This window comes from Melopsittacus undulatus, chromosome 1 (assembly GCF_012275295.1).
Source record: "Melopsittacus undulatus isolate bMelUnd1 chromosome 1, bMelUnd1.mat.Z, whole genome shotgun sequence".
Lineage (NCBI taxonomy): Eukaryota > Metazoa > Chordata > Aves > Psittaciformes > Psittaculidae > Melopsittacus > Melopsittacus undulatus.
Window position 1 is genome coordinate 10775080 of NC_047527.1, and position 13294 is coordinate 10788373.

The 13294-nt window shown below is 42.5% G+C and overlaps 1 long non-coding RNA gene across 1 annotated transcript in view; it reads left to right on the forward strand.

The window, feature by feature from the left end:
- The first annotated feature begins 8026 nt into the window (after nt 1–8026).
- Nucleotides 8027–13294, forward strand: part of LOC115945612 (uncharacterized) — a 70956-nt gene continuing 65688 nt past the window's right edge. Inside the window, exon 1 of the long non-coding RNA XR_004079917.2 lies at nt 8027–8084. This is a non-coding gene — a long non-coding RNA (uncharacterized lncRNA). The remainder of the gene's footprint in view (nt 8085–13294) is intronic.

A 13294-nucleotide genomic window follows, 5' to 3' on the forward strand; every position in this document is an offset into this window, starting at 1 on the left:
GTAACCATGAACTGCCTGGAAAAGTCTGCCACTTGCTTCAGGAGAAGGAATTGGAATAGTGGTCAGATACTTTCTGCTTTCCAGTTTGGAATGCATAGAACCCCCAGATTCTCAAAGTCTACATCTCATTTGAAAGCCTAGCCACATTTGAAATCAGGATGCTGTTTGATCAGACTCACCAAAGAACGCTATCATGATGATACGATCATGGTAGGATACCATCAACACATGATGAACACTTTCCGAACCCATCCCAAAGGAAGCGGCTCAAAGAACAGTGGCTTGAGCATTAAGCTGTGCTATGGGGGAAAGTACAAGAGGTTAAGCTGTAGTCCCTGTTTGGATTTTGGACACACACATATACAAGCCTTCACAGGTGTATGTCATAGAAGGAAGTATGCAGAGGCCTTCAGGCACTTGCATCATCTGCTGTGTCCTGTTTCTCTGCTGCAGCACTGGGAGCTTCAGTGTTCATACAGAAGTACTGCAACTTATCTCTGGGTCTCTCCTCTCTTGTGAAAGATGTGGAGTTTTCTCTTTCTATCCTTAGGAAGCAATGAAGAGTAGGTGTGGAGAAATCTATCTCTTGTAGCAAAGTTAGGCTCCATCTGTTCCAGCAGTCAGCTGGCAGAAGGGTAAATTCCATCAATGTCAATAATGTTTTGCTTAGATTTCTGTGAACTGTATAAGGAATAAGCACTGCACACTGTATGTGTTAGTAAAGATTTATTGTGTTTGTCTTGAAGGTGTCAGGTGGCAGAGAGGCTTGAGAAGAGAAAATGAGGGGAAGCATATGTGTTAGCTGAGCAGCTCCTGCAAAATCATGAAGATAAGCAGGCACTGGGACGACTGTGCTGTCATGGTAGTGAAGTCAGGAGATGTGATTCTCCTCCTATGTCTCCCAGTGATCTTGGATACCATCTCATCTCTAATCTCTTGCCTAGCTAGACGGTCAGTTTTCTGTTTTCAAAATGTACTCTATTTTCAAAATGTACCAGAGAAGAGGAGGTACTTTAAAGTCCAGTCATTCTTCATTGGTTACAGAATGAGACCCAGGGGAGGGTCAGAGGTTTAACAAGTAGAGATTGGCTTAACACAGACAATGAAGTCAGCAATATTCCTTACAAGATTGACTTATTAGCTGCATAAATGTTATTATCTTTCAACCAAATGGCTTTGTATCTAATTTACTATCCGATAAAAGGATAGCCCGAAAACCAATACTCTTGTAGTTATTCAAGTATGCTGCTTGCAATTCCCTGCTTTTATTTATACTGTAGTTTATTATCAGTCTGGTTGTTTGTCATAGACAAAAATAGGAAGATCATGTTCTTTCTTTGGCTTTGCTGTGTTTTAAAAAGAAAGCAGGTGATGACATATTCTTCATTACTGAGCTGATTGATAAAAAGAGCAATTAAGCAATACACCTATTGACAGAGGGAAGCCTTATGGAAAGAAGCCCTATCCTGAGTTAGTGTGATGTCATCCTGATAATGTAATTGAGATTTTTGGATGTATAAGAGAAGAGTCTTTTCCACACAGAGAGAGACTTTGTTTTCTGACATCACAGTCTTTCTTCTGAGGTCAGTGCAGGATCTATATGCTTCCCTTTGAGCTTGGACCAAGTTCCACACTCAAACCTGAAGCCCCTGCCCTTCTACAGTACAGACCCTGAGCCTTGACTACAGGGGAATAGCTGGGATGGTGCTGGCTCAGCTGAGCTGCAACACACATCATAGACTGCAGTCCTATGATATCAGACAGGGGGTGTCAGCAGGGAAGTGGGATGAGTTTATTTCTTCAACTGCTCCATGCACGCAGCCAATCATTTTGGGGTTTTGCAGGCAACTAATTACTGATGTTCATTAGCTGGCAATATTAATGGGCAGTGTAGGTCAAGGAACACACTGTACGTTAGCTTGGTGTCATGACCACACTCCCTCGCTTGAGGTTTCTGTCTGAAAAGATCAGGTTTTCTCCTGCTCAGAATCTTATGCACTTGGGGCACTCACAGACAAGTGCATATGTGTCACTGTATATCCTAGAGTCCCTTATCCTGCTAACTGCTACCAGACATCTCTACACCTTCCTGCCTTAGTGAGATTCAGCAGAAATATATGAATGCTCATATCCTCCCATTTTCATAGAATCATAGAATAGTTAGGATTGGAAAGGACCTCAAGATCATCCAGTTCCAGCCCCCCTGCCATAGGCAGGGACACCTCACACTAAACCATATCACCCAAAGCTAAAAAGCTCCCACCAAGGCTGCTATGTTTTGCGTGGGAACAGGTACATTTTCCAGTGATTTTAGTCTGGGAGCAGCAAATTCATTCAGAAGGGAGGAGAAGACAATTGGAGGTTTGCTATTTCTTGCATTGCCATGTCAGGATTCCTCAGAACTAATTTTGGAGATTAAACTTCCTGGAAAAGGAGTGTCCCTTACACGTATATATGTGGAAGGTATGAGGAGGCACTTACATGACTTCAGTTCTTCCATTATATGTTGTTTGAATTACTGGCTTTATAATCTTATTATCTGTAAGTCCTGTGTTGTTTTATTTCCTTATGAAAAGGGAACATAAAGAGAAAGCTGCTAATATCTCATGACCTAATTTAGCTGGAGCCATGCTCTTCTTCAGCATCACAATGTTTACGTCAATGGAGAGCTCCCAGGCCTAATGATTTGTCACTCCTGTGTTTAGATTGCCAGTCATACCTATGTATATTGCACTTAGCCAGTCCCACACCAGCTTTCATAGCAGTCTGTGTGGAATTACTCTCTATTCTACTCAAGTCTTTTATCCTGGGAGCAAAGGAAAAGCCAAAAAACCATTGAACCTCCCTCCCATCTGTTTGGGTTGTTGATTAACCTTTCTGACAGTCACAGGTTGTACAGACCTCTTAACACCATCTCTTTTCCAAAATGGAAAACCCCCTGCCTTTTGACATCCCTGATCAGGTTTAGAAGCAAGCTGTATACCGAGTTTTGGTATTGTGCAACACTCCTACTGAGCCCTCAAGCAGGATATTAAAAGCCTACACAACATTAAGCTGAAAACTAGAGGTGTTTGTACAATGAGGCAGCAATTTTGATGATTATGCTCTTGAACTTCAGTGTTTCTCTGTGGATGGGTCAGAGAGTTTTCGTGTCCTTTTTCCCAGCACTGCAAACCAGCTGGGTACAAGCCAGATCCTGTCTAGAAGCTGTGCATTGTTGTATTAGCCTGGGCCAAAAATTCCTGACTAGTGACAAGGCATTTAAACTTGGGCTCAGTGCCATGTTAATGTAATTGGATTTAAACATGTCTGTTTTCATGGAACACACATACGATACAAGTGAGATTGTGGGCATCTGCCTTGACAGCCTGTGACTTCTTCATGTTCATCTCAGGGTGTTGCCCTGCATTGGTTTTGCTTGCACTTTCCAACTGGGAATTGTACCCATATATTGTGTATACAGAGATATAAATACAGAGAATTGCACCAAAATAACTTGTTTTGAAGGATTCTGGCAGCAAGATTGTCCTTTCTCATAATCAGATAAACAGAATATCTTCTGCATTTCTGCTGTGTTGATGACTTATCTGTCATCTGAAAATATAGAGGCTTTATGGTATCTGAAGATATATGCTGCATTAATTGTTGCCAAGCTTTCATGGCTATGTCTACCTCAAAATAAGTCTTCCTTCCATCAATTCTCCATCCAAAGAAGAAACCACAATGACTTTTTTTATAACTCCTCCATAGCTGTCCTCTTACTGTGCTTATGGAAAACGTGTTGGAATTTCAGCTTATGTTCTAGCTAGAAATAGATAAATCTGTTTATACCAGGTAGTGATTTGACTGGAAGACTCCTTGCCACACCCAAAATACATGAAATGAGTAGTTATAAATATTCTCTTTAATCATGGAAAGGAGCCTTGTATCCAAATGTATGCAGACTCCCTTAAAGACATGGCTAGGTTCTCCTTTCATCATCAACAGATTTGCTTTGTGTCTCTCAGTTAGCTTCCTTTAACTTGTACCACTGGTTTATGCTAGAGTTAGGGACAGATCTTGCTCCCGGGCAGCTGAAGAAATGCCTCCCTTTTCCTCATTTTTTGTGTCTTTTGTTATTTGTCATATGAACTGCTATCATAAATATTTCGATGGAAATGCCCAATAGGAAAATTGTATGGTTTCTAAGTTCAATGAGCCATTAAATAGATTCTAATAATCTCAATAAAAGTTTGGGATATTTAATAATGAGAAGCAGATATATAGGTTACTTGATTGCTACCAGACTCTCAGTAAATATTGTCAGTGGCTCATACACTGTGGGTTCCTCAAACACCCTCAAAGAGACTCTGGGGGTGGGGAAGGGATCAACCAAATTATGTATAAACAAAGTGTTTTTCAAGAGAACATGTCTTTTTTTTTGGAAAATGCTTTTCACCACCTGTTTTTTATCATCACTGTGTAAGGGTTAGAGGTTTTCCAATAAGCAACTAAAGACCTAATCAGACTTGGCCTTTCTAACAATTCACACTTGTATTGCATGTAACAGCATTGTGGGTTTCCGTGGCCTTTTCTAGAAATGACACTCAAAAATCTGAAATTTGAGATATATATTTACCTTCTCCAAGGCAAAGCACCCTTTCCTCCAAGAAACCAGGGAAGATGTTAGTTTATTCAAATTACATCAGGGCACAAAGCCAGGTGGGAAACTTTAATTACTAGCATCTCCCTCTAGAGCCCTTCTCTTTGACTATATAATGCATTTAGGAATTGCCTAATTAGGTGATTGATAATTGATTGATAAGTTAGGATTTTAATGTACATTGCCAGTGTCCCTATTTAATCTATGCAGTGCAATCAATGAAATATTTATCAGGCCAGATGAAGTTAGTCAAAGGTCTGAGATGTGCTTCTGCAAATAGTTCCTTGAATAAATGTGAAGTGAATTTGTTCCATACCTTGGTCTGTGATATATGGGCTCACCACACCAAAACATTTATTTTAGCTGGCTTATGTCCTCATTGGATGTTGGATCTTGCGGCCTCTCAAAGGCAGCAGCAAAATGCCTCCTACTACAGAGACCCCCCAGTTGGTTGCATGTTCTCTAGAGGTTCCTTCCTGCGAGGCAGGACCACTTCTGTCCATCTTTATAGCCGTTTACGATATTTGATGAGACAGATCCAAGCTTCAGGTTGTACAGCTGCAGGAAGCAATAAACTCATTAAACATTCTCCTACCTTGCGTTAACTAGATAAGAGGTTCTCACGTGAGCTGAGTTGTGCGGCTTTTAAGTTTGCACTGAAGGAAGTAAGAGGGCGGGGAAAGGAGAGATGCTTTATCTGCTGTACACCTTCCTTGCCCTTATCTCCCTGTGAAAATGATAGATGAAGTTAAGATGCCTGTAATCCCTGCTGAGTGAACAGAAAAAAGCATGAATGCTGTTTCCAAAACATTTGCAGCAGGGTTGCACAACCTTCCTGCGATTTGCAGAGTTTGCCCAACTGTTTGTGCAGCTGTAGTTCTTCTTGGAGCCCTGGCCATGCCCGAACAGAGCTTCTCTGACTTAGCAGGTGGCACCTGCCATTAAGCAGTGTCGCTCCTATGTTGTTTGACTGACTGCATATAGATGTACGTACCTTGTGCAGGGTGGGACAGTTATCCCTCTGAAGACATTAATTCTGGGGGTTCATGCGTCATGTTAGTGTTAAGCAGCTGGCAAGCCAGGTCTCCTGTCTCTCAGACCACTATTTGTTTAATTAGAATTGTAGAATCATAGAATAATTTGGGTTGGAAAGGACCTCAAAGCTCATTGAGTTCCAACCCCTTGCCACAGGCAGGGATACCTTCCACTAGATCAAGTTGCTTCAAGCCCTACCCAACCTGGCCTTGAGCACTGTCAGGGATGGGGCAGGCACAGCTTCTCTGGGCAGCCTGTGCCAGCACCTCACCACTCTCACAGTAAAGGACTTCTTCCATATATCTAACCTAGATCTCCTCTATTCAACTTTGAACCCATCACCCCTTGACCTATTGCTACAGTCCCTGATGAAGATTCCCTCTCCAGCATCCTTTTAGGCCCCCTTCAGATACAGGAAGGCTGCCATGAGTTCTCCATGCAGCTTATCCAGGCTGAACAGCCCCAGTTTTCTTATCTTGACTTTAAAAAGGAAGTGCTTCAGTCCCCTGATCATCCTTATGGCCCTCCTCTGGACTTGCTTCAACAGTTCCATGTCCTTTTCATGTTGTGGACACCAGAACTGTACACAGCACTTCAAGTAGGGTCTCAAGAGAGTGAAGTAGGAGGGGCAGGATCACCTCCTTTGACCTGCTGGTCACGCTTCTTTTGTTGCAGCCCAGGATATGGGTGGCTTTCTGGGCTGCTAGCACACACTGCAGCCGGCTCATGTTCAGCTCATCATCAACCAAGGCTTATTAATCAAATATATTTTGGTATTTTCTGCCTGATGAATCCATCTATCTATTTTAAACTTCTATTACATTATCTATTCAGTATGGGAACAGATTCTTGGTTGTGCTTTACATAGCTTAAGAGGACTCTGAGGCACAAAACCTGTAGCTGTTACTTTGATAATAACTAAGCTTGTATTTTGGGGCATGCATGCACATGTGTAATTGGGTACCTCTTACATATTTTAGAAGCATAAGCACTGCCATTAAGGTCAATGATGAACACTGGAACTTGTTGATCAGCTTCAACTGGGTAAAAAAAAATAAAAATCAAGCATATTTTGACTTTATTTACAGTGATTTAACTTCAATGACTTTAGTGAAACACACTGCTGGAGAGAGCAACCAGAATTAGACTGAGTAACCAGTATGATGCATTGCCCTTTCAGACAGCTTGGGTTTTTTTTATAAATGGTGAGTCCCATATCTGCACAGAGTTTATGCTACATTTAGACCCTTGCCAAGGAATCCAATCTTTAACACTTGCACAGAATTCCATTAACAACAGCAGGGGCCCATCCAGGCAGCAGGACCCACACGTATCCAGCTAAAGGGTGGCGGCATATATTTACATATATATAATGTATATATAAAACAGAGCATTAGTCATAAAAATGTCTTGTTTCCAGGTAGGAAGGAAGCTGCTTTCACACATTGTGCGGCAGCACTGCAAGATAGCTTTGAGTCTCTTATCAAGCCGATGGCACTAAGATAGTGGGGGGCAGGCAGAAATTATGTGCCTGGAGTTTTGCCAGAGCCACTGAATTGCATGCTTAGTTCTTTCTAAAAGCACTTTGGGATCCTTGGTACCTTGTACTTCTAGAGCTGTAATCACCAGTAAGATGGTGCTCACTTTCACAGCCAATTATGAAATAGGTGGAAGGTTCAATTTTTTGCTGCCTTTAACATTCAGGTGGCTGGAAGTTCAAGTGACAGCCTTTCTATTCCCTAGTCCCATGCAAACAGCTGCTCTGTGACAGCGGGCATCAATGACTACTTTCTCATTTCTTTCAGGGTAAGAAATCTATCTTTAAGACCTGCTTTTGAAAGCCCAATAGAAGGGAAGAAATTGAAGAAAAACCTTTCTTGACAACACTGAGATTCTGTGTGCTAATTAATTGATTAGCAAATGAGGTGGGGATGGTTCCCTGTACCCTTCCTCAATCAGCTGAGATTCATCCGTATCATTATAATAAGTGGAAAAATGTAGTGGAAAGAGGAACATATGTTCTAAGCTAACTTTCAATCATGGCAGGCTCACATAGGTCTGACTCGTTTACAAAGCCTCTGCCACTGCAGCAGTTCAGTTAAATGGTGCAATGCTTGCAGCATTTGTATATCCATGCATGTCTCTAGTTCTCCAACTTGGCTGTCAAAGTCTTTTCTTTGCAATGCTTCTTGTTCTCTAGCCATAATAATAGCATAGCTTTAGCTGGCACCTTGCTTATGACTGGGCACTGCTTGAAATGATACAACAGGATGGCTTTCAAAGAGTGAATGCTGAGCCTGCAATTATGAATTCAAGTCTGCAAAACCACAGATGCAGCCCAGTTACAATAGTTTCTCAGAGGTGTGCGGCAGCAGAGCGTGGTGTTGCACGATGACTGATGTGTGGGGTAAGTAAACTTGTACCTCTAGCTTTCATTTGTGGTACTAGGCTGTGATCAGGAATGTTATTCAAGATAGAATGCCAGGGTAAGAGGTTATCATCCTTCTTGTCATGATCATTACCACTGATCTGGGTGGTTCTGAAATAACTGATTATGTAGTCCCTTCCTACCATGAGCTTCCCTCCCCCCTTAAAAGATGTGTGTTTAAACTTAATAATTTAGTAACATTTATTTATTCTTTAATCTATTTATTTATTTAATGATTGATTGATTTTCTGAATTGGATGGTTTTGGTCTGGGCTACACCAGTGGGATGGGGAGATGTTTTACACAAATTTACCATCACAAGTGAAGATGGCCTCACTTTTGTCACTCGTGGCTGGGCACTCCAATTGTTTCTCCCATACTAGGCTCAGGTTTTTGTCACAACCATGAATGAACTTTTTGCTAAGTGAATGAGCTGAATCAGCTCTCCAGAAAGGTTATGTGAGCACTAGAACTGGTAAAGCAAAGGACTGGGCTGTGCATTTGGGGCAGAGAGAAAGAGAAATGAGCACAGTAGTTTGCTAACAGTCCTTGGCTACATACGTGAACAGACAAGGGAACTGCAGGAAGCAAGTCTTGTATAGTTACACTGTTAGACCTGGTAACTTCAAGACAGATGATGAGTTGACATCCAACAATGGTGGATGTTCGGCTCTGTATTAGAAGTGTACAGTGAGAGAGAGGTCCCAAAATGCAGCCTTTTGAGGAACCAGTCTGTAGTTTGTGGCTTCTCCAGGCTGCAGCTGGAAACACCATCTGCATTCTGAAGCACATGAAGGATATGTTTGGTGAAAGCTCTTGAGCATGCTTGGTTGAAGGGTTGCTTCAGTAGAGCCTGTTTCTTTGAGTCTGATGGGATACTGGTGGGATGAGGAAACACAGTTACTGCTTGTCACTGCCTGGGTCCACTCCAAGCCACGTCAGAGCAGCTTGGTGTGCAGCTGATCCACTGAAATTGCAAATACAAACTGCTTGCAAGAGGTGATGAGCATCAAAAGAAGGAACAGTCTCCATGGGATTTAATTGCAGTATTTGGATTTGTTTGCCTACTTATGCCCTGAATCTTCAAGCTCCCCAGGCTCCTGTAGGAGTGTGGAGAGCTGGCCTGTGACTTGTGCAACACACCTCTTAGGCCAGATGTTCATCCATGTGCAGATAAATACCTTTACTGTTCTAGTTCATAAATGTGGGTAAATGAGAGGACTAAGCCCTGATTTCCCTTGATTTTCAATTCAGGCATGTCTTTGTAACCCATCCTGCTCCTATTTATACAGATAAATGTCAGCTCATCAGGGACAAACAGTATGATTTCCCACTCTTCCCGGTGCTTAAGCTGGCCCATTTTGTTATAAGTGATTAGGCCATTAACTCACCAGCTCCAAACAGTTCCAAGAAGGAATTAAATGCTGTGAGGAAGATTTGTTCAGAGGCATTTTAATATGCTCCTTTCTTCAGGGCAAGATCCATAAGCTTCTTGGTTGTAACCAGTGACCTGTTCAAATAGACCCTGACCCTGAGCACTTCATTGACGAACATATACAGTTTCACCCACTCTTTTCATCAGACTTTTCAGTCATCTCCTGTGTAGTAGCATCTTTCATAGCAGCTGAGAGATACAGTAGCTATAAAGCATGAAGAGTAATGGAGTTCATCCCTAATTGAATTGGACACCCCAGATTCATGCTGGAGCTTCCTGTTCTATTAGAGGCTATTTCCTCCACCTGGGTTGACACTGGAGAGGTTATACCATGGATCTGCAACTTCTCTAAATAATAAGAGTGGAGAGACTCGGTCTGGAGAAATGTGAAGCCTGAGAAACTCAACATCACAAATACCCCATCTCCCACACAGCCAAGGTTTGTGTGAGCCTGGAGGATCTCAGCAGCAGAAGGTGATGACAGGGATTATTTTGCACCATATAATTGTGTTTAAAAAGATGTGCAAACTCCTTGTTTTTTGCAGAAAGTCTTGGCTTTTTTCATGTGTTCATAATGGGGGCTGTGGGTAGGAAAGCAGAGGGAAATGTACTCTGAACTCATGCTTGGCTTTCAACAGCTTCTCTTTAGAGGCACCCAAAGTCTTGGCTTTAAGAAGGCTTGAAGATCTTCGAAAATGCTCTACAGAACAGGGATGATGGAAGGGTGATGCAGGAGCTCTCACTTTCTCACCTGGATTTTGTAGGTCACCCTGATTCCTGGAATTACACTCAGTGTGCTCATGTGTGAAGTGGGTCTGGGAAGGCTACAAGTGGGTGCCGCCAGGTTGGCTCATTCTCACTTGCACAGCTTATCTTGTAGGAGATGTTGGGAGAGCTTTTCAGCAAATGCAAGGCCAGGCTGTCTCTGTAGCTTAATGCTCACTGACTCACTGCAGCAGAGGTGGCAAAAGTGACCTATGGCAGGGATGGTTTTCAGGTGGCAACAGGTCTCTGCTAAGTGAATTTATCCATGGCATATCATCTTGATGTTTCTTTGCAGTGACATAGACATAGCTGGTGTGATGCTTGCAAATGAGTTTCAGTCCCTGACTTAAAAACACCAGGCAAGCATTAGATAATAAAGGCTACATAGCCTCCATGTCTCTTCTGATTAGAGGAAAAAGAGACCCTTGCATTTCCTCACACTGTGGTCAGTGCCATTCAGAGGGTTCTAATGAGTTACACAGAAAGAGGTAGGAGTAAAACAAGGGAAAAAGGCAATCCTCGCCCTCCTATGAAAGCAAAGCCACAACAACTCCCTGTATTTAGATAGTCAGGACTGGAAAAGAAAATGGCCTCACCCATAATTTATGTCTCACTGTATAGCCACAGAAGCTTTGCTGCTTGCAAATACGACCCTTAGTGGGTTATTAAGCTGAGTCTCGAGAGACTCACATTAACACATCCATCCTGTTAATTAATTAGCTGAAATATGCATGCCTTCCTCTGATGCTAGCTTGCAAAGGGTAACATGAATTTTGATTATACTTAATCCCATGCGAAATACAACAGACGCTCACGCTATGTAAATACTGATGAGCAGCTTAGAAACCTTTGTGAGCCAACAGGATCTCATCACAAGTGCTGGTGTCTGGCAATCTGCAAAAAGATTTCGACACAGAGCTGCCGTGGTATTCAAAATAAAGTGGTGTTCATTTCGTTGTAGGTTTGGTTTTGGCAGGAATGGAAGCAGTTTTAATATCGATGCCAGTCAGGCAGTCATTTTACTGAGGAGTTACTGATACACTTTTTGAACTTTCTTTGTGAAAGAGATATAAACTTATTTGCACCCAGAAGCTTTGCCATCGACAAAGCTGCTATAAAGCTTAGGTGGTGAATAGCTGACTCTGAATGTCCTGCTACACACCTTTCCCAAACATTTGATACGCAGCAGGTGAATGCGTAAAGCTTATCAGTCCAACCCAGTGTTATTTCCTGTCATAACTTTGCACAACAAAGGAAGTTTCTGTCCTTGCCGAGCTTTGGTGTTGCGATATTGTACTGAGGTTTCTTCAGAGGAACCACTTTAATCCTTGGGAAGCTGAAATCACAGAGAAAGGGACAGGGATATTGCTTCTGCTAACTGCAATTTTATCAGTACCCAGCCGTATCAAAGTGTGCAGGTGTGCCATGGGAGGTAGCTGCGGGAGATGGAGGGATGCTTGCCCAGGCTTCTGCTTCAGCAGAATGAAAAGAGAACCGTGGCCATGTTTCCAGTGTTACATTTCAGTATCCTAGTGCTATAAAAAAGGAAACAAAAAGAAAGGCTGGGATTTATATTTTAACTTATTTGATTAGAACTTCTTTTATGACATCTTAGGGAAAGATCTTGTAGACAGTGTTGAGTGTCTTTGAGGAGGATGAAGGGATAATGCATTGACCTCTATGCCACCAGAGTAGGTTTTCTTCCTTATAAAACTGCTGTGTCTTTGTAGTGTAGGCAGTTGGTCTCATAATGCCCTGTGTATTTGGCATTGGCATGGCAGGAGTAACAAACTCATCCACGTGAAGGTGACTCAGGATCCACTGCTTTTGCATGAATGGCCAGTGCAGACAGAGATTAGGACTTTGCGTTCATGCCAATGGAAATGCTCTTGCTGGACTGTCAGCCTTCAGAGATCTGCCTTGTCACCTGCCTGAAATGCTAAAAAGGCTGACAGAAAGAGGTCTTCTCTTCCTCTTCCTCACCAGTCTGCGTGATGAAGGGAGAACACAATGTTGTGTGCATCCCCACCTCTAACCAGAGCCTGGGAGGAGGTGGTGAATAGGTCCTGAGCCCACCTCAAATGGATGAAGTGCACAAAGCAGCAGTGCCAGCCAGCACACTTGCCTTCAGCTGAAGTGCCATGGCTCCTGTCACAAGGAGCTTTGAGTGCTGAGGCTCTGATCCTTCCCTGTGCACATTGGGGCATCATCCATCAGAGAAGAGAGCAGCTGGGGGACTGCAGCATCCATGGCCCAGGTATGGTGTGCATGTTGCATCAGCTGTGCTGGAGGAAAGACATGGAAAAAGAAAGGAAAAGAGATCCTCTGCAGGTTCCTTTCATACAAAGTGTGAACCAACATAAAAACACTCAGTGTTTGTTAGCATAAACATGAATTTAAACAAATATATTTCTTTAAAATGTCAAGGCCTTATCACATTTGCTGAGTATTTTGGAAATTTTGCTGAGTATTTTGAGTATACGGGAAAATTTTACTAAAGCATGCATATGCGTGCACATATATATCCATACATACACACAAATCTGTGAAGTTCAATTGTCTTTGAGATGCAGTGCCTTATGCAAGGCAGTGAGTGTGTATGCTAAATGGGGGCTTGTCTACATACACAAATCGTTCCAATTTAACTAAATTGGTTTCTAAATTAATTTAGTTAAATCAGTGCAACCCCTTTAGTAGCTAACATTGATTCAGCTTAATTGAGTTTGTTCCCAAATTAAGCTAAATCAGCAAAAAGCTCTTGTCAACCAACTTGAGCATTAAGGGCTGGAAATTTCTGCATGCAAGTCAGGCATGTGTGAGTTGGGGAATATCCTGATATCCCCAGTGTCCCCATATGTCTCAGTGGTGCAGTGTTCAGGGAGTGCTGCTACATTCTCTGCTCAGTGGAGCTGATTTAAGGACAGAGGCCATTTTTGGGATGACCATCAGCAGCTTTACTTCCTCTTGGCCCTGAACAAGGCTCTTGATG